The sequence below is a fragment of the Primulina eburnea genome, chromosome 12 (assembly GCF_022965805.1).
Source record: "Primulina eburnea isolate SZY01 chromosome 12, ASM2296580v1, whole genome shotgun sequence".
NCBI lineage: Eukaryota > Viridiplantae > Streptophyta > Magnoliopsida > Lamiales > Gesneriaceae > Primulina > Primulina eburnea.
The window spans coordinates 10,660,818-10,686,355 of record NC_133112.1 but is presented as its reverse complement, the minus strand read 5'-3'; the positions used below and the strand labels follow the sequence as shown (position 1 = coordinate 10,686,355).

General features: G+C 39.2%; 1 long non-coding RNA gene across 1 annotated transcript; it reads right to left on the bottom strand.

Moving 5' to 3' along the window:
- Positions 1–669: 669 nt before the first annotated feature.
- On the bottom strand, positions 670–25,312 carry LOC140807971 (uncharacterized). Its single transcript, XR_012112780.1, has 3 exons — positions 25,003–25,312; positions 17,466–17,531; positions 670–906 (listed from the first exon to the last, which is right to left on the bottom strand). It is a non-coding gene; the product is annotated as an uncharacterized lncRNA (long non-coding RNA).
- Positions 25,313–25,538: the final 226 nt, after the last annotated feature.

The following is a 25,538-nucleotide window of genomic DNA, read 5'->3' as shown; positions in this document are numbered from 1 at the left end:
CATCTGGACAATCAGTTGAACTGGTTCAATTTGGGAGATCAGTTGTCGCTTACAGTTTACGTCTCGATACCTTCAGTTTTGGTTCGATAACTGATCAGTTCGAATCCTAATCAGTTCCAGTTTCTACACACTTAGGTAAAATAATTATAAACAAAATAGAAAGTTTTGTTAACATCAAAATTAATATTGCGAACATGAAATTTCCAACAGACACCATGTTCAGCTCTTTCCCACCAAAGAGAAGCCTCATCGCGAAGCATATAAGTAGCACACCTAACTCGGTCAACATCTCCCATATTCAGATAACGGAAGTGCACCTCAATGGATCTAATCCAACCCTCAGCAGAAAATGGGTCGGTGGTGCCAGAAAAATCCTTCGGACCCAGCCTCCGGGACTGATCATATACATCATGTTGTGGCCTCGGAGCCTGCTGCTCAAAGAATCGTGCTATGCCCTCTAGTACATGAGTAGCAGCATCCCCATTAGGAGGTGGGTGTGTGGGCTCGTGCTCTTAATTAATTTTTAATTTTCAAACAACCAGGATTTATTAGTGTAAAAAGCAAAAACGAGTAAAAAATTTCATTTTGGGCCTACAGAAATTTCGGCATGACCTTCTCGTAAATAGTACATACCAAAAAATTTCAAAACAACACAACAAAACATTTACACTCGAAAATAGATTCCAATAAAACAAACAGAATACCAATCTCAAGCAGAGCCAGCCAAGCTCAATCACACAAAATAAGATCAAACACTCGATAATACAACCATACAAATACACGAGGCATCCCCTCGGAAAATGACTCAATATATAGTATAAATATCTGGGAACTGCCAACTCAAACCGTCTAACTGGGCTCCACTGGCAGACGCTCTGTCAGCAACATCAGAACCACCTGTATAACCTGCTATGGAATCACAAAACAAACCACAGCAGCCCTGAGGGACAGAGGTCGAAACCCAGTACGAAGATCAAATAAATTACAGCATAAATAAATGACATGTAATGAAATAAATGCAATGCAATGCATGTAGGGTACCAATAATCTTGGGTATCAAACTAGATCCAAAGAAACGATAGCAACAACTGTGGCCACAGGTATGACATGTCAAATATGCCCTCGGCCCTGCATGGAGAACCCAAATTATTGGGCCCGTAATTAATTAAATATAGACATGTATTAGAATTTATTTTCGAGTTATAATAGATTCGAAAATATAAATAATCAATGGAATTCAAAATCAAGTATAAGATACATGATAAATAAGGCTGGTTATCAATCTAATTTGGAAGGAAATATTACATACAAGGTAGATTTTCTCAACAAGGAAGCATATCAATATTTATGGAATGATTATCTTGAATTTATGGAAGGAGCATCTCCAAATTATGGAAAGATATCAATCAAATTATGGTAAAATTTTTACCACATCTCTATAAATAGGAGGACCTCCCATTTAAATTTCATACCTCAATTTTCGAGTTTTCTCTCTATATTTTCAAAATTCCTCTCCAAAATTCTGCACGAGTAATCAAAGTTTTGTCCAAGTTTAGAAATTTGTTTCTCTCGTTCGTGCTCGGAATCCGATCTCCACCGTTCAGAGTATGCTTCCATATGTTTTGAATAACATATCCAAATTTCGGCCAAATCCAACGGTTAGTTTTTCGTTTAGAGCCTTCGTAAAAAAGCTGCTCAGATTTTAGGCGAGAAACAGCATACCTACGATTTTCCGTCCATAAGCAGGTTAAAACGACTTCAAACTCGATCTCCACCGTTCATAATTTAATTAACGTATTTGGTAACGTACTGTAAATGTTTAAGCCCGATCCAGCGGTTCAATAAGGTGCAAGGAATTTTACAAGGCGGCTGATTTTTCGGTAGAGGTGTTGTTGCGTTTTCGAAGCATGATTCTTCAATGATTTATGAATTCTTCACGTTCTCTTTAAATATAAGGTAAGTGGGCTTGTTTTAAAATATGTTGCATATGGATTATTTCGTTTTCGAATGTTTCGGCTGAGCACCTTCATTCTGTTTCTACGTTTTTTGTGCGATTTTGGTACGTTTACGTGTTGGCACTATGAGAATTCACTGAAAATGGGTGGGAATCCAAACATATGGCCCTTCACTGTGGGATAGAACTGTTTTATGGCTCGTTCCCTTAGAGGATTAAAAATTAGGGACTGATAACAGTAAACCATAGAAGGTGGAAGAATCGCAGTGCTGTTATGATACGAATATGACGATATGTTATGAAAAGCATGATATGTTTACGTGTTATTTTCGAAAATTGTGTAAATGTTTTTATGTTGTGCTCGAACGGCCCCCACTTTCTAAGTGACGACCATATCACTCACCCCTTACTCTACTCTACCCAGATAAATCAGAAAAGAAAATCGAAGAAGATGAACAAGACCAGTTTTGGAGTAAGTTTATTTTAATTTTGACTTAGTAAGTTGTAAACGCTTCCGCATATTTTTTTATCATTTTAAGAATCTACGTTGTAAAGACAATCTTTTGATTGATTATGAGTAATAAACTGGTTTTTTGTTTATACTGTACTACGAGGCTTGTTGTTTTCAATTGTGTGGTTGTAAAACAACGTCGGTGTCGACTAACCCCAGTCACGGGGCGTGACATTTAAGTGGTATAAGAGCCGTCAGGTTCATAATACAGTCGGGGAGAAAAATTTATCAGATTATGGCGAAAGGCTGATGCAGTCCCCTTCGGAACGACCAACGAGTAATACTACAACTTTTTTTTGAGGCGTGGTCTGAAAACGAGAAATTCCTTCATCTGTACCTCCGAAATCGCGTTTTTGCTATTTTAGGAAAGCATCGTAGAACTCATAGCTTTTCGTAGGAAACTCATAATTTAATTCCGTCGACTATTCTAGAATCCTCTTGACATATTCTTTCTATCCATGTGTCAATGCCCAAAATTTCTATTTTTGGAAAATTTCTCGAAAAATTTCGTTCAACATATTTTCTTGAAACTACTCGAATTTTCATGAAATTTTATTATGAGGACAATTAGTATTTGTATTTATTTTTTGGGAATATAATATAAGAGATATATTGACTTAAGCTTCTGATTTAAGATTAAAAAAAATTGAGTCGAGGATGATAAGTTATTTATGAAAACTAATATTAAAAAAATTGATATAAGAATTATAACAGAAGTTTTGGATATTCCAATGGAGAAGTTGATTTTGCGGTAACACCTAACTGTGTGGGTATTAAGTTTGGGTTATTAAAAATGTTAAGCGCTAAGACCTAGGAAATATCTTGTGAGACAATATCTACACGTTAAGAAATGTATATTATTTTGGGATAGCAAGTAGGTTGTGATCTTATGTAAATAAAATAAGTTATGAGATATTGATGGGTGTCAAATAAAGTATAGTACAATAAGTTTTGACTTTTTATGTTACTAAGAATGATTCAAAGAGGACGAAATTCAATGAAATCCTTTGTGTTAGAGCATGATAGGCTCATGGTCTTGATGAAAATAAGATTTAGTAAAAGAATAATTATTTGAGGTAACTACTAGGTTATAATTTTCGGGATTTAAGTTAATAAGCTATAGATCGATATTGAGTTAAGTTTCAATATTCTATATGGATTTTAATTTTTTTGATAGTAATTGGGATAATTTCAAGATAGAATAAATCAATATCAATTCGCATATATTCAGTGCCGACTTGATTCAACTCACTTCAGTAGATTTCGATGCCATCCTAGTAATGAATTTGTTATTTAAGAACCGTGCAATAATATATTGACAGAATAAAAATGTCAAACTCTGAACCCCGAACCAAGAAGAAATCAGATACCATGTCCATGCCAAGGAACAAAAATATATTTTTTCTGTTTCCCAAACTTGGAAAGCCATAATATTGGGCAAAGAAATTTACCTAGCAATGGTAAACAAAGTGCAAGAAATAGATGAGCTGAAGTTTGAAGATATTCCAGTAATACAAAAATTTTTGGACATTTTTCCAGAAAGTCTTCTTGGAATAGTCTCGAACTGTGAAGTAGAGTTCGAGATAAATTTGGTAGCTGGTGATGCACCATACCGAATTGCTCCAGCTAAACTCAAGGAGCTAAAAGAACAACTCTAAAAGTTGTCAGACAAAAAGCAGATTAGGACAACTGCATCCTCTTGGGGAGCTTCATTCCTATTTGAAAAGAAGAAAGATGAAAGCATGAGATTGTGTATAGAAAACAGAGGACTCAATAAAATCACAATCAAGAATACATATCTTCTTACAATGATAAAAGATCTTTTTGATCAACTTAGAGTCAGAGTCTTCTCCAAACTTGACCCGAGGACATGGCATCATCAGCTAAAGGTCAGAGCAGTAGACACCCCAATGTCAACATTCAGAATAAGGTTATGTAAGATCGGAATCAGGAATATCAGTGGAACTAAGAAAGTAGATGCAGTTCTAGATTAGCCGAAACATAATAATGCAACCGAAATTAGAAGCTTTTTTTTTTTTGGATTTCCAGGCTATTAGTGGAAATTCGTCGAGGGCTTCTCTTCAGTAGTCGTATTACTGACGAGACTCGCACAAAAGAACTACGAATTCAACTGAAGCGAAGAATGTGAAAAGAACTTTCAAACATTAAAAGAGAAGCTTGCAGTTACACCAGTGTTGGTATTGCCTACTAAGGACAAGGATTTTACCATCTACAACAAAGCATCAAAAGAATATCTCAGAGGTGTACTCATGCAAGACAGGCGAGTTTACTCTAGCCGCATGAGAAAAACGCAGTGATCTTTGCTTTGAAAATTTGGAGACACTATCTCTACGATGCCAAGTGTGAAATATTCACTCACTGGCCACCAAGTCTCAAATATTTGTTCATTCAAAAAGAATTAAAAATGAGACAAAGACGATAGATAGAGTTGCTCAAAGACTATGACTTGATAATAAGCTACCACGCCAGCAAGGCAAATAGGGTAGCCGATGCTTTGAGTTGAAAAAAAAACATGAGTAAGATAACCTAACATCACTCTCCGCGACCATGCCTTCGGTAAGTAGTCAAGTTAAATCAGAGTTGTGACAAGACACTAGAGTTATTCGAAGAACAAGCCATTGAAATAAAATCATCAGATTTTCAAGTGGACCCGGACGGAATCCTAGGGATGAGAAGATGATTGTGTTTGCCAGACATCGACAACCTGTGATAAAAAGTGATGTAAGAGGCGCATAAGCAACATTCCCCATCTATCCCGTCAGTACAAAGACGTATAGGGATTTGAAAGTAAGTTTCTAGTGAAGCATAATGAAAAGAGATGTCACAGATTTATATCTAAGTGATAAGTACGTCAACAAGTAAAGTTTTGATCATCACTGTGCAGGGAAGAAATAGAGGAAACAGACATAACTGGCTAGAACTAATTCAAGAAACAATGGAAAAGTGGCAATCATCAAAGACAGACTCAAGGCTGCATAAGGCCAGGAAAAGAGTTAGTCTTATCTTAAAAGGAGACAAATGGAACTCACATTGTGTGAAAAGCTTATATAAGTTTCTCATTAATGAAATAATCATTAGATTCAGTAAAGCTGGAAAAGTGAATCATCGGTACGTAGGACTATCCAAATTCTAGAGAGATTGGCATATTGGCTTATAGAATAGCATTGCCACCAGATATATGTAGAATCCACAATGTATTCCACAAGTGCAAACTAAGGAAATACATCTCGAACCCAAGCCATGTTAGGTGAATTGAACTGCTCATGATCAAAGGTAACATGGGGAAGAGCTGAAATATGAGGATGCCTATATTCATATTGTGGACATCAATGACAAATTACTGAGACGACGTATAATTACCTACGGAAAGGTACAATGGTCAAAATTTATAGAACGAATTTTTGGGGTAATAATTAATTAAATATAAACATGTATAAGAATTTATTTTCGAGTTATAATAAATTCGAAAATATAAATAATACATGGAATTCAAAATCAAGTGTAAGATACACGATAAATTGTAGTGCCCAAATTAAGTACACGTAAAACCCATGCATCTGTTTAATTATTAAATCATTTAATTAATTCTAAGTGAGTTTTGGCCAAGCATGATTTATGAAAATGCATTATTTTAAATCATTCATGTTTATTGTGATGCACGTTAAAATGTTTTTCAAGTTTCATGTTTCAGGCGATCATTCAAGGCGGGATTGGGGAAAGGACCCGGCGACGGTGTTGGCAATTTAAGAATGCGGTATTTTATTTTAAGTTGAGGATGGGGCGTTTTAAATGATTTATTTAGTTGTTAGTATTTTAAAGCCTAATTTATTTGTTAGTGGATTATGAGTTTAAATCTTCTAAGGATTTTTACTTGTGTAAGTTATTTTAAAATTTTAGAGATTTTACTAGTTAAGTGAGAGTTATTATTTTAAATTAGATGCTAATTATTTAATTAAGCATAATTTACTCCCTAATTACTAAAACACACGCGCACACACACTTTTACACACACCTGTAAACGACTAAACACACACACACTCACTTCACATTAAGATTTTTATTATTTTTGAGAGAGAAAACCTAGGGTTCCTCAAGCTAGAGTAGCCGCCCCCTTCCCTCTTCGATTTCCAGCAACTTTTCGTGTGTTTTCTTTGAGGATTTTAGTGCCACGTTCGTCCCGTATCAAGCCTCGCTCCGTTCCCGCATCGGTATCGCCGTTTCGATAAAGTTTATCATCAAAAGGCACGTATAATCTCTATTTTCTGCGTCGATCATGTCCTATTATGTGTTGCGTTGTTTTTATGCATAAAATCCATGTGTGATGTGTAGTAGTTTGGGCAGGAAATTTATCGATGCGTTTTGCAATAGTTTTTTGATCTAAAATCCCGTTTTTCACTGTATTTTGGGTTACTGCGATTTTTCAGTCTAGCATCTGAGAAAACTTTCAACGCAAAAAATGTAGAACTTTTCGATGCCTTCGATTTGATATAAAATTAGAATTATTTGGATAACAATTGAGTGAGTTACGGCGTTTTTCGTGGGACTGCTCAAACTGCGACTTTTACGTAAATTGTGTTCTTGAAGTTTAATTGTTGCAGGCTTCGTTGGGGATCGACGGGCGATCGTTGATGCGTATAGGAATATTGTTATTGCTGTGGGGATGGTTATTGACATTTCGTTTCGCGTCATTAGGCATTTGAGAGATTGAATAGTCGTTTATAACTGTTTTGTTGTCAAAGATCGTGTTTACGGGTTTAGTGTGTACTTGGAATTGCATGGTTGTTTTGGAGACTTTTGGGAGGTTATGTGGAGTCGAGTCAAAGCCATAGTATCCTAGGACGAGCCTCAAAGCGTTGTTCACTGTCGGTGTGATTGAATTTGGGGAGATTAAGTTTCTAAGTCGCGGATCACAGTGCACTCGGCGCCCGAGCGGTAATTTCTCACCGCCCGAGCGCCACTCCTTCGGTTCAGTCTAGGCGTCCAGTAGACCTGGCGCCCGAGCGGTAATATATTAACGCCCGCGTGGGGACCCTGCTGCTCGAGCGGTCAAGTTTCACCGCCCGAGCCCCACCCCTTCTGTCCAAATATTTTGTTCTTTCTTCTTTTCAAGTTCTGATAGTAAGTTCATGTCTTTTATGGTTGGGAAATGTTCACACGGCATCTTAGAGTTTGTTTCGGGGTTTGATGTCCTGGTTAGTATGGTTAAACGAGGTCAAGTCCCGAGTGATCTAGAATGTCATAAGCTATTTATGCACTTCGGTGGTGAGCTCCTGTACCTACGTCTAAGTTATGCAAGTTAAGTGTGGAAATTCATGTTAGTTTGTGCAGCAACGGCCCCAATCGAAGTCCAACGAATCCCTCAACACCAAGTAAGTATGTTGACGTGCGAAACGAAAATATTTTATGTTTTTGAGGTATGCTAAATGTCTTGTGACCAAATTATGAATGGGTTTGGAAGTCGTTGAACGTGGCCGAGGACCTCTCCACCCCGTTAAATTATGAACGGGTTAGATCGTGGTTGGAAAGCATTAAATCATGAACGGGGACCAACCAGCCCGTTTAATTTCCGCAAATTTTAAGTAGTACAAGTACGGTTCGTTACAGTTGGTATCAGAGCGGTGTTTTTGTAAAGGGTTACGCCTACTGCCAGTCGCAAGAAGCTCACGAAGTCACACCTCAAGTCTGTAAGTTTTAAAGTTTCAAATTTATGTTATGTAGTAAGCATTAAGTTCTGATTTCAGCATGTGCATATTTTCAAGTTGTAGTACGTGCATCTTATGTCATTTATATCATGTTCATGCATATTGGGTTTATGTGTTGGGTGAATTATTGGAACAGTATGCCTCCTAGACGTGTGGTTGACCGTGAAGCGAGGGAAGAGGACAGAGAGGCCCGAAATGAGGAGAGGGCCGATCCTCCACCTCCACCTCCAGACATGCAGGCACAGATGCTTGCAGGTATGACGCAGTTCTTCGCGCAATTTGCGGGGAACCAGGCTACAGCAGCGGGTGTAGGGGCGAGGCCCCAACCGGAAGCAGTGTACGAGAGGTTCAGAAGAATGAGCCCAAAGGAGTTCTCGGGTACCACTGACCCGATGGTAGCTGAAGGATGGATCAAGTCTATTGAGGTAATATTCGACTTTATGGAACTGAGTGATGCAGATAGAGTCAGGTGCGCCACGTTCCTTCTGTTAGGGGACGCTAGACTAAGGTGGAAGAGCGCGTCGGGGGCAGTGAATTTGCAGACTTTGTCTTGGACTGGATTCAAGGAAGTGTTCTTCGCCAAGTACTTCACTAAGGAAGTACGCTCCCGCTTGACCAGGGAATTTATGACACTAAGGCAGGGGGACAGCAGCGTGGCAGACTTTGTCAGAAAGTTTGAGAGGGGGTGTTACTTCGTAACCCTCATTTCGAATGATTTCCAGGCAAAGCTGAGACATTTTATGGATGGTTTGCGGCCGATCTTGCGTCGTGATGGGAGGGTAGCTGGCCCTACTACATACGCAGTTGCCATTTCGAGCGCTTTGGCGGCAGAGCAAGACCAGCGAGACATTGAGGCAGATAGGCAGGGCAAGAAGCCCTATCAGGCTCCACCGCAGCAGCAACAGCATCAGAGGCCTCAGTTCAAGAAACCTTACCAGGGGCAATCGGGAAAGAAACCCTATCAGGGACCGCCGAAAGGCAAGGGCCCTATCCAGCAGCAGGGGGCGCTTCAGAGGCCCGGTAATTTCCCAGTGTGTCAGAAATGCAATCGCCAGCATCCCGGTCAGTGCTTATGGGGATCTGGGAAATGTTTTAAATGTGGAGCTACGGACCACATGTTGAAAGAGTGCCCACACTGGAAGCAGCCAACCCAAGGGAGAGTTTTCGCCATGCATGCCCAAGAGGCAAATCCAGACACTACCATTTTGACTGGTAATGTATTTAATTCAGTACAGTATTGATTTCTTTTTTACTGGTAATGTATTTAATTCAGTACAGTATTGATTTCTTTGCCTTGCATGTTTAATTTTAATTGGGAATACTAGTGTTTTAGTTGAATTGTGGGTGTCTTTTGTTGCATGAGGTTTATGGTAGAATTTTCGGGATATAAGTTAGTTTGTTGTGCGAATGCCTCTCAGGGAATATTTTCATTAAGAGATTAGCCACGACGACACTAATAGATTCAGGAGCCACTCACTCATTTATCTCGGAGACTTTTGCTAATCAACTGGACATCAAGTCCATTGGCCTAGACATAAATTTTTCGGTGACAGTTCCATCCGGGGAAGAGCTGTTAGCAACTAGCGTGATCAGAGATATGGATCTGGAATTGCAGGGCCATCTAGTATATGCGGATTTGATTCTACTGCCGATGCCGGAGTTCGACATTATCTTAGGAATGGACTGGCTGATGAGGAACAGAGTTCTGATTGACCTTCAGAAGAGGTCAGTATTGGTTAGACCGTCGGGCATGGAGCAATTCATATTTGAGCCAGCCAGATGGAGAAGTTTCCCCAGCATGATCTCTTGCATGCAGGCTAGGAGACTTATTTCTAAGGGGTGTCAGGCCTTCTTGGCCAGCATTATTTCTGCACCTGACATACCCACTCCGTCTTTATCAGAGGTGTCAGTAGTCAGAGAATTCCCAGACGTCTTTCCTGATGACATCACAGGCCTTCCACCAGAGAGAGAGAGGTAGAGTTTGCAATCGATCTTATGCCAGGCACTGTGCCAATCTCTAAGGCACCGTACCGATTAGCTCCAGTTGAGATGTTAGAGCTCAAGCAGCAGATTCAGGAGCTTCTCGACAAGGGATTTATCTGCCCTAGGTTCTCACCGTGGGGCGCACCAGTGCTCTTTGTAAAGAAGAAGGATGGGAGTATGAGGCTGTGCATCGATTACCGAGAGCTGAACAAGGTAACGATAAAGAATAAATACCCACTTCCTAGAATCGAAGACTTGTTTGATCAGTTGCAGGGAGCCACAGTGTTCTCTAAGATAGATCTTCGATCAGGGTATCACCAACTGAAGGTGAAGGATGCAGATGTTCACAAGACAGCCTTCAGAACCAGGTATGGGCATTACGAGTTCTTAGTGCCATTTGGATTGACGAATGCTCCAGTAATTTTCATGGATCTAATGAATCGAGTATTTTAGCCCTACCTTGATCAGTTCGTCATAGTGTTTATTGACGACATTTTTATTTACTCGAAGAGCCAAGAGAAGCATAGCCAGCATTTGAGGACAGTGTTGCAGGTTTTGCAGAGTCGCAAGTTATTTGCGAAGTTCAATAAGTGCGAGTTTTGGTTGCAGAAAGTAGCGTTTTTGGGGCATATAGTGTCTAGCAGTGGCATTGAAGTGGATCCAGCAAAGGTAGCAACCGTTAAGGAATGGGTTGAGCCAAAGAATGCATCAGAGATCCGCAGTTTTCTGGCTTTAGCCGGTTACTACCGTAAGTTCATTCGAGGATTTTCATCCATAGCAGTGCCACTCACTTCACTGACCAAGAAGAATGCTAAATTCGTGTGGAGTGATGAATGTCAGAAGAGCTTCGATACTTTGAAGCAAGCTCTTATTTCGGCGCCAGTGCTAGCCATGCCGACAGGACAGGGTGAATTTGTGCTTTATACCGATGCATCTAAGCTCGGATTAGGCGCAGTGTTGATGCAGCAAGATCGGGTTATAGCTTATGCTTCCAGGCAGTTGAAGGTGCATGAGAAGAACTACCCGACACATGATTTAAAATTAGCCGCAGTCATCTTTGCGTTGAAGATTTGGAGACACTACTTGTATGGCGAGAAGTGTCAGATTTTCACTGATCACAAGAGTCTGAAATATTTCTTCACGCAGAAGGAGCTGAACATGTGGCAGAGACGGTGGTTGGAGCTGGTAAAAGACTAAGATTGCGAGATTAGCTACCATCCGGGAAAAGCTAATGTTGTGGCAGATGCCCTGAGCAGGAAAGTTGCAGGCATAGCTCAGTTAGCAGTGCAGAGACATCTTCAGTCTGAGATTCAGAGGTTTGGTTTGGAATTTTACCATAAGGGCAGAGCACCAAGGCTGTCTAATCTGACAGTCTAGTCTTCTCTGCTAGACCGTATCCGGGCAGGTCAGTCTTCAGATGAGCAGTTGCAGAAATAGAGACTGAAGGATGAAGCCAAGGGCAGTCTACTCTACTCAGTGTCAGATGATATTGTGCGATACAGGGATAGAATGTGGGTGCCTAGTGTTGATTCGATCAGAGAGGATATTCTGACAGAGGCACACGCATCTCCGTATTCTATTCACTCAGGAGGTACCAAGATGTATAAGGACATACAGATTCTGTATTGGTGGCCAGGGATGAAGAGAGACATCCGCAGGTTTGTGTCCGAATGCCTCACTTGTCAGCAGGTGAAGGCAGAGCATCAGAGGCCAGCAGGATTGGTTAAGCCACTCCCCATCCCAGAGTGGAAATGGGAGAACGTCACAATGGACGTTGTGGTTGAGTTGCCAAGGTCAGTCAGGGGATTCAATTCTATTTGGGTTATCGTGGATCAACTCAAGAAGTCAGCGCACTTTTTGTCAGTGAAGACGACTTTCTCCATGACGCAGTATGCGGAGCTTTATATCAGGGAGATAGTCCGTTTACATGGGTTCCCAGTTTCGATTGTATCCGACAGGGACCCGAGGTTTACGTCGTCCTTCTGGAAGAGCTTACATGCAGCCATGGGGACAAAGTTGCTGTTTAGTACAGCTTTTCACCCGCAGACAGATAGCCAGTCTGAGCGAGTGATTCAGATTCTGGAAGATTTGCGGAGAGCCTGTATGATTGATTTTCAGGGGACTTGGGATTCTAAGATACCGCTAGTGGAGTTTACCTACAACAACAGCTTCCAATCATCTATAGGTATGGCCCCCTACGAGGCGTTGTACGGACGGAAGTGCAGATCACCAGTCCATTGGGACGAAGTCGGTGAGAGAGCAGATCTCGGTCCAGAGATAGTTCAGCAGACAGCAGATGTGGTGGCCAAGATTCGAGACAGAATGAAGACTGCAAAGCCGTCAGAAGAGCTATGCTGATAAGAGGAGGAGAGATCTCGAGTTTGCCGTTGGTGATCACGTTTTCGTCAAGATAGCACCTATGAAGAGTGTAATGAGATTTGGGAAGAGAGGCAAGCTGAGTCCGAGGTTTATTGGATCATTCGAGATTTTGGACAGAGTTGGGACATTAGCTTATTGTGTAGCCCTTCCGTCGAATCTGGTCGGGGTACACAATGTGTTCCATGTTTCTATGCTAAGGAAGTATCTGGCCAATCCTTCGCATATTCTGAGTTATGAGCCGTTGCAGCTTGCTCCAGACCTGTCGTATGAGGAGCGACTGATTCAGATCCTAGACAGACAGGAGCGCAGACTCCGGAACAAAGTGACTAAGCTAGTCAAAGTCCGGTGGCTAAATCAATCGGTGGAAGAGGCCACTTGGGAGTCAGAAGCGGACATCAGGATTCGCTACCCGGAGTTGTTTGGTAAGACTTAATTTCGAGGACGAAATTTTTATAAGTGGGGGAGGAACTGTAGTGCCCAAATTCAGTAAACGTATAACCCATGCATCTGTTTAATTATTAAATCATTTAATTAATTCTAAGTGAGTTTTGGCAAACATGATTTATGAAAATGCATTATTTTAAATCATTCATGTTTATTGTGATGCACGTTAAAATGTTTTTCAAGTTTCATGTTTCAGGCGATCATTCGAGACGGGATTGGGGAAAGGACCCGACGACGGTGTTGGCAATTTAAGAATGCGGTATTTTATTTTAAGTTGAGGATGGGGCGTTTTAAATTATTTATTTAGTTGTTAGTATTTTAAAGCCTAATTTATTTGTTAGTGGATTATGAGTTTAAATCTTCTAAGGATTTTTACTTGTGTAAGTTATTTTAAAATTTTAGAGATTTTACTAGTTAAGGGAGAGTTAGTATTTTAAATTAGTTGCTAATTATTTAATTAAGCATAATTTACTCCCTAATTACTAAAACACACGTGCACACACACTTTTACACACACCTGTAAACGACTAAACACACACACACTCACTTCACATTAAGATTTTTATTATTTTTGAGAGAGAAAACCTAGGGTTCCTCAAGCTAGAGCAGCCGCCCCCTTCCCTCTTCGATTTTCAGCAACTTTTCGTGTGTTTTCTTTGAGGATTTTAGTGCCACGTTCGTCCCGGATCAAGCCTCGCTCCGTTCCCGCATTGGTATCGCCGTTTAGATAAAGTTTATCATCAAAAGGCACGTATAATCTCTCTTTTCTGCGTCGATCATGTCATAGTATGTGTTGCGTTGTTTTTATGCATAAATTCCATGTGTGATGTGTAGTAGTTTGGGCAGGAAATTTATCGATGCGTTTTGCAATAGTTTTTAGATCTAAAATCCCGTTTTTCACTGTATTTTGGGTTACTGCGATTTTTCAGTCAAGCATCTGAGAAAACTTTCAACGCAAAAAATGTAGAACTTTTCGATGCCTTCGATTTGATATAAAATTAGAATTATTTGGATAAAAACTGAGTGATTTACGGCGTTTTTCGTGGGACTGCTCAAACTGCGACTTTTACGTAAATTGTGTTCTTGAAGTTTAATTGTTGCAGGCTTCGTTGGGAATCGACGGGCGATCGTTTCTGCGTATAGGTATATTGTTATTGCTGTGGGGATGATTATTGACATTTCGTTTCGTGTCATTAGGCATTTGAGAGATTGAATAGTCGTTTATAACTGTTTTGTTGTCAAAGATCGTGTTTACGGGTTTAGTGCGTACTTGGAATTGCATGGTTGTTTTGGAGACTTTTGGGAGGTTAGGTGGAGTCGAGTCAATGCCATAGTATCCGAGGACGAGCCTCGAAGCGTTGTTCACTGTCGGTGTGATTGAATTTGGGAAGATTAAGTTTCTAAGTCGCGGATCACAGTGCACTCGGCGCCCAAGCGTTAATTTCTCACCGCCCGAGCGCCACTCCTTCGGTTCAGTGTAGGCGTCCAGTAGACCTGGCACACGAGCGGTCATATATTACCGCCCGAGCGCGGACCCTGCCGCTCGAGCGGTCAAGTTTCACCGCCCGAGCGCCACCCCTTCTGTCCAAATATTTTGTTCTTTCTTCTTTTCAAGTTCTGATAGTGAGTTCATGTCTTTTATGGTTGGGAAATGTTCACACGACATCTTAGAGTTTGTTTCGGGGTTTGATGTCCTGGTTAGTATGGTTAAACGAGGTCAAGTCCCGAGTGATCTAGAATGTCATAAGCTATTTATGCACTTCGGTGGTGAGATCGTGTACCTACGTCTAAGTTATGCAAGTTAAGTGTGGAAATTCATGTTCGTTTGTGCAGCAACGGCCCCAATCGAAGTCCAACGAATCCCTCAACGCCAAGTAAGTATGTTGACGTGCAAAACAAAAATATTTTAAGTTTTTGAGTTATGCTAAATGTCTTGTGACCAAATTATGAATGGGTTTGGAAGTCGTTGAACGTGGCCGAGGACCTCTCCACCCCGTTATGTTAGAACGGGTTAGATCGTGGTTGGAAAGCGTTAAATCATCAACGGGGACCAACCAGCCCGTTAAATCATGAACGGGGATCTCATGTATTTGGTAGTGGATACGTCCCTGTCAGCCCAGTACTGTGTTTTGTCTGATCAGGCGTTTATTATGTATGGGTCACTTGCTTTGAAACATGCCTCTACACAAAATGAAGTCATGTATGTTTAAGTATGATCAAGTATGCAAGCATTTTTATTAAAGCTTTTAAGTTATGGCACGTCTATGTATGTATGCAAGTTCAAGTTCATTTCAAAGCCAAGCTTCAAGTATGTATGTCCTATTTTAAAGTTCCATGTGGTTTTATTATGTAGTATTTATTACTTCCAGTTTATACGTGTTGAGTCTTTAGATTCACTAGACCTGATCGATGCAGGTGAGGATGTCTATGAGGAGACAGGAGGTGGGGACCAAGGAGCGGGATTGGAGTGAGCGGGAGGCTTGACCCGAGGACCGCCCACGCTGTTTTAATATTTTTATGCAAGTTTAAAATACTCTGATTTTATGTCTGACGCGAGATGTTTTTAGCAAGCTTTTCTTTTAACAAGATTTTTATTGGTGAATGGATGATGTAGTGACGATCGTATTGATTTTATTTTCGTATTCAAGAAAAATTTTAATTTTCCGCAAATTTTAAGTAGTACAAGTACGGTTCGTTACATAAATAAAGCTGGATATCAATCAAATTTGGAAGGAAATATTACATTCAAGGTAGAATTTCTCAACGAGGAAGCATATCAATATTTATGGAATGATTATCTCTAATTTATGGAAGGGGCATCTCCTGTGGAAGGAGCATCTCCAAATTATGGAAAGATATTAATCAAATTATGGTAAGATTTTTACCATATCTCTATAAATAAGAGGACCTCCCATTTAAATTTCATACCTCAATTTTCGAGTTTTCTCTCTATATTTTCGAAATTTCTCTCCAAAATTCTGAATGAGTCATCAAAGTTCTGTCCAAGTTTAGAAATTCGTTTCTATCGTTCGGTTGCTCGGAATTATATCTCCACCATCCAAAGTATGATTCCGTATGTTTTGAATAACATATCCAAATTTCGGCCAAATCCAACGGTTAGTTTTTTATTTATAGCATTCGTAAGAAAATTGCTCAGATTTTAGGTGAGAAACAGCATACCTTTGGCTTTTCGTCCATAAGCAAGTTAAAACGACTTCAAACTCGATCTCCACTGTTCATAATTTAATTAACGTACTTGGTAATGTACTATAAATGTTTGAGCCTGATCCAATGGTTCAATAAGGTGCAAGGAATTTTACAAGACGACTGATTTTTCGGTAGAGGTGCTGTTGCGTTTTCGAAGCATGATTCTTCTATGGTTTCTGAGTTCTTCATGTTATCTTCCAAGATAAGGTAAGTGGGTTTGTTTTAAAATATGTTGGGTATGAATTATTTCGTTTTCGAAAGTTTCGGTTGAGCACCTTCATTTTGTTTCTAATTTTTTTGCGATTTTGGTACGTTTACGTGTTGTCACTGTGAGGATTCACTGAAAATGGGTGGGAATCCCAACATATGGCTCTTCATGGTAGGATAGAACCGTTTTATGGCCTTGTCTCCTTAGAGGATTAAAAATTAGAGACTGATATTAGTAAATCATAGAAGGTGGAAGAATCACAGTGTTGTTATAATATGAATATGATGATATGAAAAGCATGATATGTTTACGTGTTATTTTCGAAAATTGTGTAAATATTTTTATGTTGTGGTCGAACGGCCCCCACTTGCTGAGTTACGACCATATCACTCACCCCTTACTCTACTCTCCCCAAATAAATCAGAAAATAAAATTAAGGAAGATGAACAAGACTAGTTTTGGGGCTGATAATAAGATGATTCAAGAAGTTTATTTTAGTTTTGACTTAGTAAGTTGTAAACGCTTCCGCGTAATTTTTTTATCATTTTAAGAATCTACGTTGTAAAGACAAACTTTTGATTGTTTATCAGTAATAAACTGGTTTTTGGTTTATATTGTACTACGAGGCTTGTTGTTTCAATTGTGTGGTTGTAAAACAACGCCGGTGTCGAATAACTCCAGTCACGAGACGTGACACTGCACATCTGCGTCAGGGGTGTCAGTCTGCAGAACTGCTCGGCCCTTCCGCTACTCATCAGAGGTGTGACACGTAAACGCCCTCGGCTATGATGTCTAAATAACTCATCCAAGAGTAAACAGAAATCTCGGAAACAACGGAGTCATGGCTCGATATGAATACGTGCTCAACAATGCAAATAAATCCACAGATTATTCCAATATAATTAAAAACTCACATATTTGTTTTAAAAAAATGAGAAATAATCTTAAAATATACCCAAATAGCACAAAGAGCACATAAACACATAATTCTCATAAAGTCACATCAATTAAATTACACGTCTTTATAGACGCTGTAAAGAATCAATCAATCTTTACCTTAACCTTCAAATTAAATTACCACAATAGTTTATCAACTCATTGGAGCTTCCTGGCTACTAAAACCTATGGCAAAAAATTTATTTCCATCAAATAAAGATTCAACTCTTAGCCAAAAACAAGTTACTAATTCCAAGCTTGGACCTAAGCTCGGTTTTAAGGTCGTAACTCAACCAAAACTTAACCAAAACACACTTATCATACATGGCTGGAATCCTAACTCAAAATCCCATATTTCATCAGAAGACATCAGAAAGAAATTCAATCATCTTGATACTGAAAAATGCACAAAACTAGAAACCATGAGAAATGAGTTCTGTAACAGATTCAGGTTAGACACTTATGAGTATAAAATTCATAGCTAACTCATCATTGACTCAAATCCATATCCGTCAATTGGGGATGAAAGACATTCCAATATCTATGTTTTCCTAGAAGAAACCATTTCCATAATCCTAATAGATAAATCCCAGAATTATCAAGAAAACGCTACTACATGCGCACTTCGCGGACAGAAATCTGTACCTGAGCCATTTTGGAAAAATGAGTGTAACGATTTCAATTATTAATGTAATTTAACGATTCTTATATCAACACTAAGAAAACACATAGCTCTACAACTCTTATTGAAATCACAAGTTCTGAATCTAAGCGCATAAATGTCATAAACTCGAATGACAGTAGCTAATCTACGCAGCTCCAACAAAGAATTCCATTTTGACACATTTTGGTTGTAAATCATATCAAATCCATTTCTGATTGGAATTCCATTTTATCAGTGGCTTAAGAAGGCTAACACATAGATCTATAGGTCCTATTTGAACCACAAGTCAAGAATCGTAGCGCACAACACACCAAAAACCCAAAAATCAGAAGCCAAAACCTGCAACTCGAAACAGAATTCATCATCTACCATCATTAAAATAAATTAAACCCTAGTATTAGAGATTACCTTGAAAAGCTTCCTATGAACTGAAATGAAGATAGAATCAGCCTCTCCATACTCTAAAGAACCAAGATAAATGACAAGCAAGAAGATGGAAAACGAAGCAACAGCTGAGCAGAATAGGGCAGCAGCAAGAACAAGCTTGTCTACAATGAATATGGTCAAGGAGAGCTGAGGGATTACTGGTCTAGCTTGAGAAGATTCAGGAGAAGCTTTTCCGGTTGGATTTGTGCAGCAACGACAGCTGAGAAGATGAGCACGCAAGAGAAGGAAATGGATGCAAGAGAAGAGGCGAGAAGAAAGAGATTGTTGAGGAGTAAATGGATTGGGCTTGGGGGAAATGGGCTTTCTATTAACATATATATACATGTATCCAATTATTTAGCCCAATAGATAGAATGTGACCCGATTAAAATATTACAACTCTCGTATGGTTTAAGAAATCCGATATGTATTTTAATATCGTCTATAATGCCGATATTTTTCTAATACATAAGTTTAACACACAAGTATAATTATTGGCTTAATTATTTTAATTTCGCACTTTAAAATAATTATTTCTAATTCTTGCCAAATATTGAATAATTAAATTCGGGTTCTCACATTCTCCACTTCTAATAAAAGATTTCGTCCTCGAAATCTAACTTACACAACACTTATACACAAAGTGGTTAAAATATTTATCAATGATAATACATAGGAAAATTTGAGTACATGGAATTATTCATCATATTTCAAACAAATGAGGCTCTTGATGCATTCTAGCTTCTAATTCCCATGTAGCTTCCTCTATCTCATGTCTACTCCACTGCACCAAAACCAAAGGAATCGTCTTGTTCCTGAGTTGCTTCTCCTTGCGATCAAGGATTTGAACTGGATGCTCAACATAACTTAGGGAACTATCTAACTCCACATCCTCCGTACTCAAAACATGAGATGGATCTGGCTAGTACTTCCACAACGTCGATACATGAAACACATCGTGTTTCGCAGACAAACTTTTCGGCAAGTCCAAATGATAAACCAAAGGTCCCATCCTCTCAAAATTCCCATACGGACCAATATAACGTGGAGCTAACTTCCCTTTACGTACAAATCTCATAGTACCACAAAACGGTAATACTTTCAAGAAAACATAATCGCCAACCTGGAACTCTAAAGGCCGGCGTATTTTATTAGCATAAATTGCTTGACAACCCTGAGCTGCTTTCATTCTTTTTCCAATCAACGTAACTTTATCTTTCATTTCTTGCACAAACTTTGGTTTAGACATATGTCATTCTCCTACGTCTTCCCAACAAATCGGAGATCTGCACTTTCCGCCATATAAAGCTTCAAATGGTGACATACCGATCTTTGTCTGAAAACTATTATTGTAAGAGAATTCGACCAGAGACAATTATTCTTGCCAACCACCCCTGAAATCCATTAAAACTGCTCGTAATATATCCTCTAGAGTCTGGATGGTTCTTTCTGGCTGACCATCTGTTTGGGGATGATAAAAAGTGATCATGGCTAAATTTGAACACAAAGCTGATTGCAAACTACTCCAAAACTTTGAGGTAAACCTTGGATCACGGTCTGATATTATGGTTACTGGTACACCATGCAATCTTACCACATGATCAATGTACAATTTCGCCATTTTCTTGTAAGTACAAGTACGGTCATATGGAATAAAATGGGCTGATTTAGACAATCTATCAACAATCACCCAAATAGCATCAAAACCATGATTAGAAAAAGGTAGGTGTGTCACAAAATCCATAGCGATGTGTTCCCAATTCCATTGTGGCACTTCAAGACTAAGTAATATACCGCCAGGTCTCATTCATTCAGCTTTAACCTGTTGTAAAGTTAAAAATTTAGCCACGAAATCAGAAATTTCCTTCTTCATACCTTCCCAAAAATAATGAGCTCTCAAAGTATGATACATCTTTCGATTTCCTGGATGAATGCTATGTCGAATACAATGTGCTTCACGTAGTATAGCTTCTTTCAGATATATCAAATTAGGAACCACAAGTCTCCCATTAAATCGCAAACTACCATCTGAGGCAACACTAAACTAATCTGACTGATCTGTTTGAACCAATTCTTTCAATCTATGAATGCGCGGATCAGTTCTCTGGGTTGATTTAATACTTGAGATTATCTGTGGCTCGACTTTGATAGATGAAACTATAAAGTCCACTTGTTTGATAAGTCCATCCTGATGTTCCCTAGTGCTCGTGGACTTTAGAAATATTCAGAGATGTCAGCATAGCGTTTTGAGCTTTCCTGCTAAGTGCATCTGCAACTAGATTTATTCGCCATGATTGATATTGAATCTCACAATCAGTCTTTAAGCAACTCCATCCATCGACGTTGTCTCATATTCAAGTCGGACTGTGTGAAAAGATATTTAAGGCTCTTTTGATCAGAATAAATTACTAATTGTTCACCGTACAGATAATGACGCCATATTTTTAACGCAAACACAATGGCAGCCAATTTTAAATCATGAACTGGATATCGAGTCTCGTGTGGCTTCAACTGTCGAGATGCATATGCAATTACTTTTTCATTTTGCATTAAAACACATCCTCATCGTCCCGTATTTCTTCTTTATGAACAATAATGGAGCTCCCCAAGGTGACATACTTGGTCTAATATAACCTTTCTCCAGTAAGTCTCGTAATTGTTCCTTGAGTTCTTTCAACTCTGCTAGAGCCAAACGATACGGTGCTCTAGAAATAGGATTCGTCCTTGACATTAACTCAATACTTAAATTTATTTCCCTTTGAGTCGGAAAGCCTGGAATTTCATTAGGAAATACATCAGGAAAATCCTTTACCACATGAATATCTGAAACTTTCAACATTTCTTCCTGCATCACATCAACTGCATAAATCATGAATCCTTCATTCTATGCCGGTAGCAGTCTAAACATTACCATCACTGACACTAATGGAATGAATGACTGAGAATCATTACCATAAAAGTTCCACTTATTGCCATAATATGGTCTAAATCTGGCAACCCCATAGAAACAATCAACGGTGGCTCGGTAATTCGTCAAAGTATCAATTCCCAAAATACAGTCAGAGTCAAACGTAGATAATTTTATTAGATTAGTTATCATACGGTTATCATCAAATCTAATCACACAGTTCAGAAATATTTCACGATACATCAAATACACACCAGCAGGGGTAGATACAGACACAGTATCCAACAACAAGGTAGTGGCTATCCCATACTCATCGATAAATGCAGCAGACAAAAATGAATGAGATGCTCCCGTGTCTATCAATATACATGCAAGATTATCAAAAATAAAGCATATACCTGCAATGACTCCTCCGGGAGTCTCATGAGCCTGGTCCTGAGTCAAAGCATTCACCCTAGCCTGCTGAGGTCCTGGAAAGTACTGTTGAGCAGATCTTCTCGGCTGTTGGTAGCTAGGTTGTGGAGAAGATGGTCTAGGCACTGGGGCTCGCGGAAAGTGGCTAAACTGTGAGGGTTGATATTGTTGTCTTCCCGCATTAGGACAAACTCTCGCATAATGTCCCGATAATCCACATGTATGGCAGTCTCCCTGAACTCCTGCACACTGGATAGTAGGATGCCTACCTCCACATCTCCCACGAGAATCTCGAACATAACCACTAGATCTTCCTCCACGAGATCTGCCTGAACTAGATGAACTACTGTAAAACTTCTTCTTAAACTTCTTTCCTTTAGCCCTGAATTTCTGCTGCTTCCGTGGCTCGTTTATCTGTGGAGGCTGATAAGGAGGTATGCCCACTGGCATCTAAATGCTACTCCCTGACCCTTGGGAAGTAAAATATAGAACTTGTTGTGATCCTCCCAAAGCAAACTAGCCTCAATATTCTTTGCTTTCTCTACCGCTTCTACAAAAGTAGTTGGTGCTCCAGTCATAACCAATGTATGTATAGTCCGATTCAGTCCTTGCATAAAACACGACAGCTTGGATCGATTACTATTAGAAAAATGAGGTACATAAGCTAGAAGAGCAGAAAATTGAGAGGTGTACTCTCCTACTGACATATTTCCCTGAATCAACTGATTGAACTCGGCTTCCTTAGCAGAATAATAAGATGGAGGCGAGTATTCTTGAATAAAATGAGTATGGAATACCTCCCAAGAAATTATCTTACCAGATTCTCGGACTGCTTTCTCTGTGGCTTCCCACCACAGTTGTGCTCGATCCTTGAGTTGGTAAACAGCTAACTTGAGTCTCAGCTCTGGAGTGCACTCCACCAAATTAAATAAATAATTCATGCTCTTCAGCCATGCCATTGACTTTTCATTACCTTCATTTCCAAAGAATTTTGGAGGACGCATATCTTGGAATTTAGCAATCACTAACTCCATTTCTCTCATTCTTTGGTTCAACTGCTGAACTTCACGCTCCACTTCCACATTCCTTGCCCTATGTTTTTCTGGACGAATTGGTGGCTCCTGCTCCACCTCTACCTCTGCATTCACGTTTTGATTTGCCCTTTCTCTAGGGCGGCCACGTCTACCTCTGCAAATACCCTATGAATTCCTATGTTCTGAGCTCCAGACTCTTGGATAACTTCTTTTAACTTTCTGCCTCTACCTCCAGGTGCCATTCTACGAGACACAAGGATTAAACCACATGCATAAAAATAATAATATAAGCACTGAAAGGTTTCAAGGAAAGTTAAAACTTACTTCACTACTAGCTCTAACTCAGCTAAGTTAAATAATCATAACAAGCAAATCTAATAAGAGAAAATAGTAAATCAAATACACAATCATTTCATTTGTCTAAACTCGAGTGTCCTAGACTCTAATTTGAGCATACCCCAGTTACGCTCTGATACCAACTGTGAGGGCATGTGCTCTTGATTAATTTTTAATTATCAAAACAACCAAGATTTATTAGCGTAAACAGCAAAAACGAATAAAAAATTTCATTTTGGGCCTACAGAAATTTCGGCATGACCTCCTCTTTAATAGTACATACCGAAAAATTTCAAAACAACAAAACAAAACATTTACACTCGAAAATAGATTTCAATAAAACAAACAGAATACCAATCTCAAGCAGAGCCAGCCAGGCTCAATCACACCAAATAAGATCCAACACTCAATAATACAACCATACAAATACACGAGGCATCCCCTCAGCAAATGACTCAATATATAGTATAAGAATCTGGGGAATCCCAACTCAAACCGTCTCACTGGGCTCCACTGGTAGATGCTCTGCCAGCTACATCAGAACCACCTGTATAACTTGCTATGGAATCACAAAACAAACCACAGCAGCCTCGAGGGACAGGGATCAAACCCCAATACGAAGATCAAATAAATTACAGCATAAATAAATGACATGTAATGAAATCAATGCAATGCAACGCATGTAGGGTACCGATAATCTCGGGTATCAAATTGGATCCAAAGAAACAATAGCAACAATTGTGGCCACATGTGCCAAGGGTGTGACGTGTCAAATACGCCCTCGGCCCTGCACATCTTTGTCAGGGGTTTTAGTCTACAGAACTGCTCGGCCCTTTCGCTAGTCATCAGAGGTGTGACGCTTAAACGCCCTCGGCTCTGATGTCTAAATAACTCATCAAAGAGTAAACAGAAATCTCGGAAACAACGGATATGAATGTGTGCTCAACAATGCATATAAATCCACAGATTATTCCAATATAATTAAAAACTCACATTCATTTTTAAAAAATGAGGAATAATCTTAAAATACGCCGAAATAGCACAAAGAGCACATAAACACATAATTCTCATAAAATCACATCAATTAAATTACACGTCGTTATAAACGCTATAAGGAGTCGATCAATCATACATGGCTGTAATCCTAACTCAAAATCCCATATTTCATCAGAAGACATTGGAAAGAAATTCAATCATCTCGACACTGAAACGCCCAAAACCAAAAACCATGAGAAATGTGTCCTGGGACAGATTCAGGTTAGACACTTTGAGTATAAAATTCATATCTAACTCATCATTGACTCAAATCGATATCCGTCAATTAGAAATGAAAGAAACTCCAATATCTAATTTTCCTAGAAGAAACTATTTACAGGATCCTAATAGATAAATCCCATAATTATCAAGAATACGCTACTACATGCGCACTTCGTGGACAAAAGTCTGTACCTGAGCAGTTTCGGAAAAATGAGTATAACGATTTCAATTCTTGATGGAATTTAATGATTCTTAAATCAATACGAAGAAAACACATAGCTCTACAACTCTTATTTGAATCACAAGTTCAGAATCTGAGTGCATAAATGTCATAAACTCGAATTACAGTATCTAATCTACGCAGCTCCAACACAGAATTCCATTTTGCAAATTTTGGTAGAAAAATCATATCAAATCCGTTTCTAATTGGAATTCATTTTGTCAACGGCTCCAGAAGGAAAACACATAGATCTATAAGTTCTATTTGAACCATGAGTCAAGAATCTTACTGCACAACACACCAAAAACCCGAAAATCAGAAGCCAAAACCTGCAACTTGAAACAGAATTCATCATATACCATCATGATCAAAATTTAAACCCTAGGCTTAGAGATTACCTTCAAAAGCTTCCTATGAACTGAAATGAAGATAGAATCAGCCTCTCCACACTCCGAAGAACCAAGAAAAATGACAAGCAAGAAGCTGGAAAACGAAGCAACAGCTCGACAGAACAGGGCAGCAGCAAGAACAAGCTTGTCTACAATGAATATGGGAAAAGAGAGCTGAGGGATTACTGGTCTAGCTTGAGAAGATTCAGGAGAAGCTTTTCCGGTTGGATTTGTGCAGCAACGATGCCTGAGAAGATGAGCACGCAAGAGAAGGAAATGGATGCAAGAGAAGAGGCGAGAAGAAACGAGATGGTTGAGGAGTCAATGGATTGGGCTTGGGGAAATGGGCTTCCTATTAACATATAAATACATGTATCCAATTATTTAGCCCAATAGATAGAATGTGACCCGATTAAAATATTACAACTCTCGTGTGCTTTAAAAACTCCAATATTTATTTTAATATCGTCTATAATTCCGATATTTTTCTAATACATATGTTTAACACACAAGTATAATTATTTGGCTTAATTATTTTAATTTAG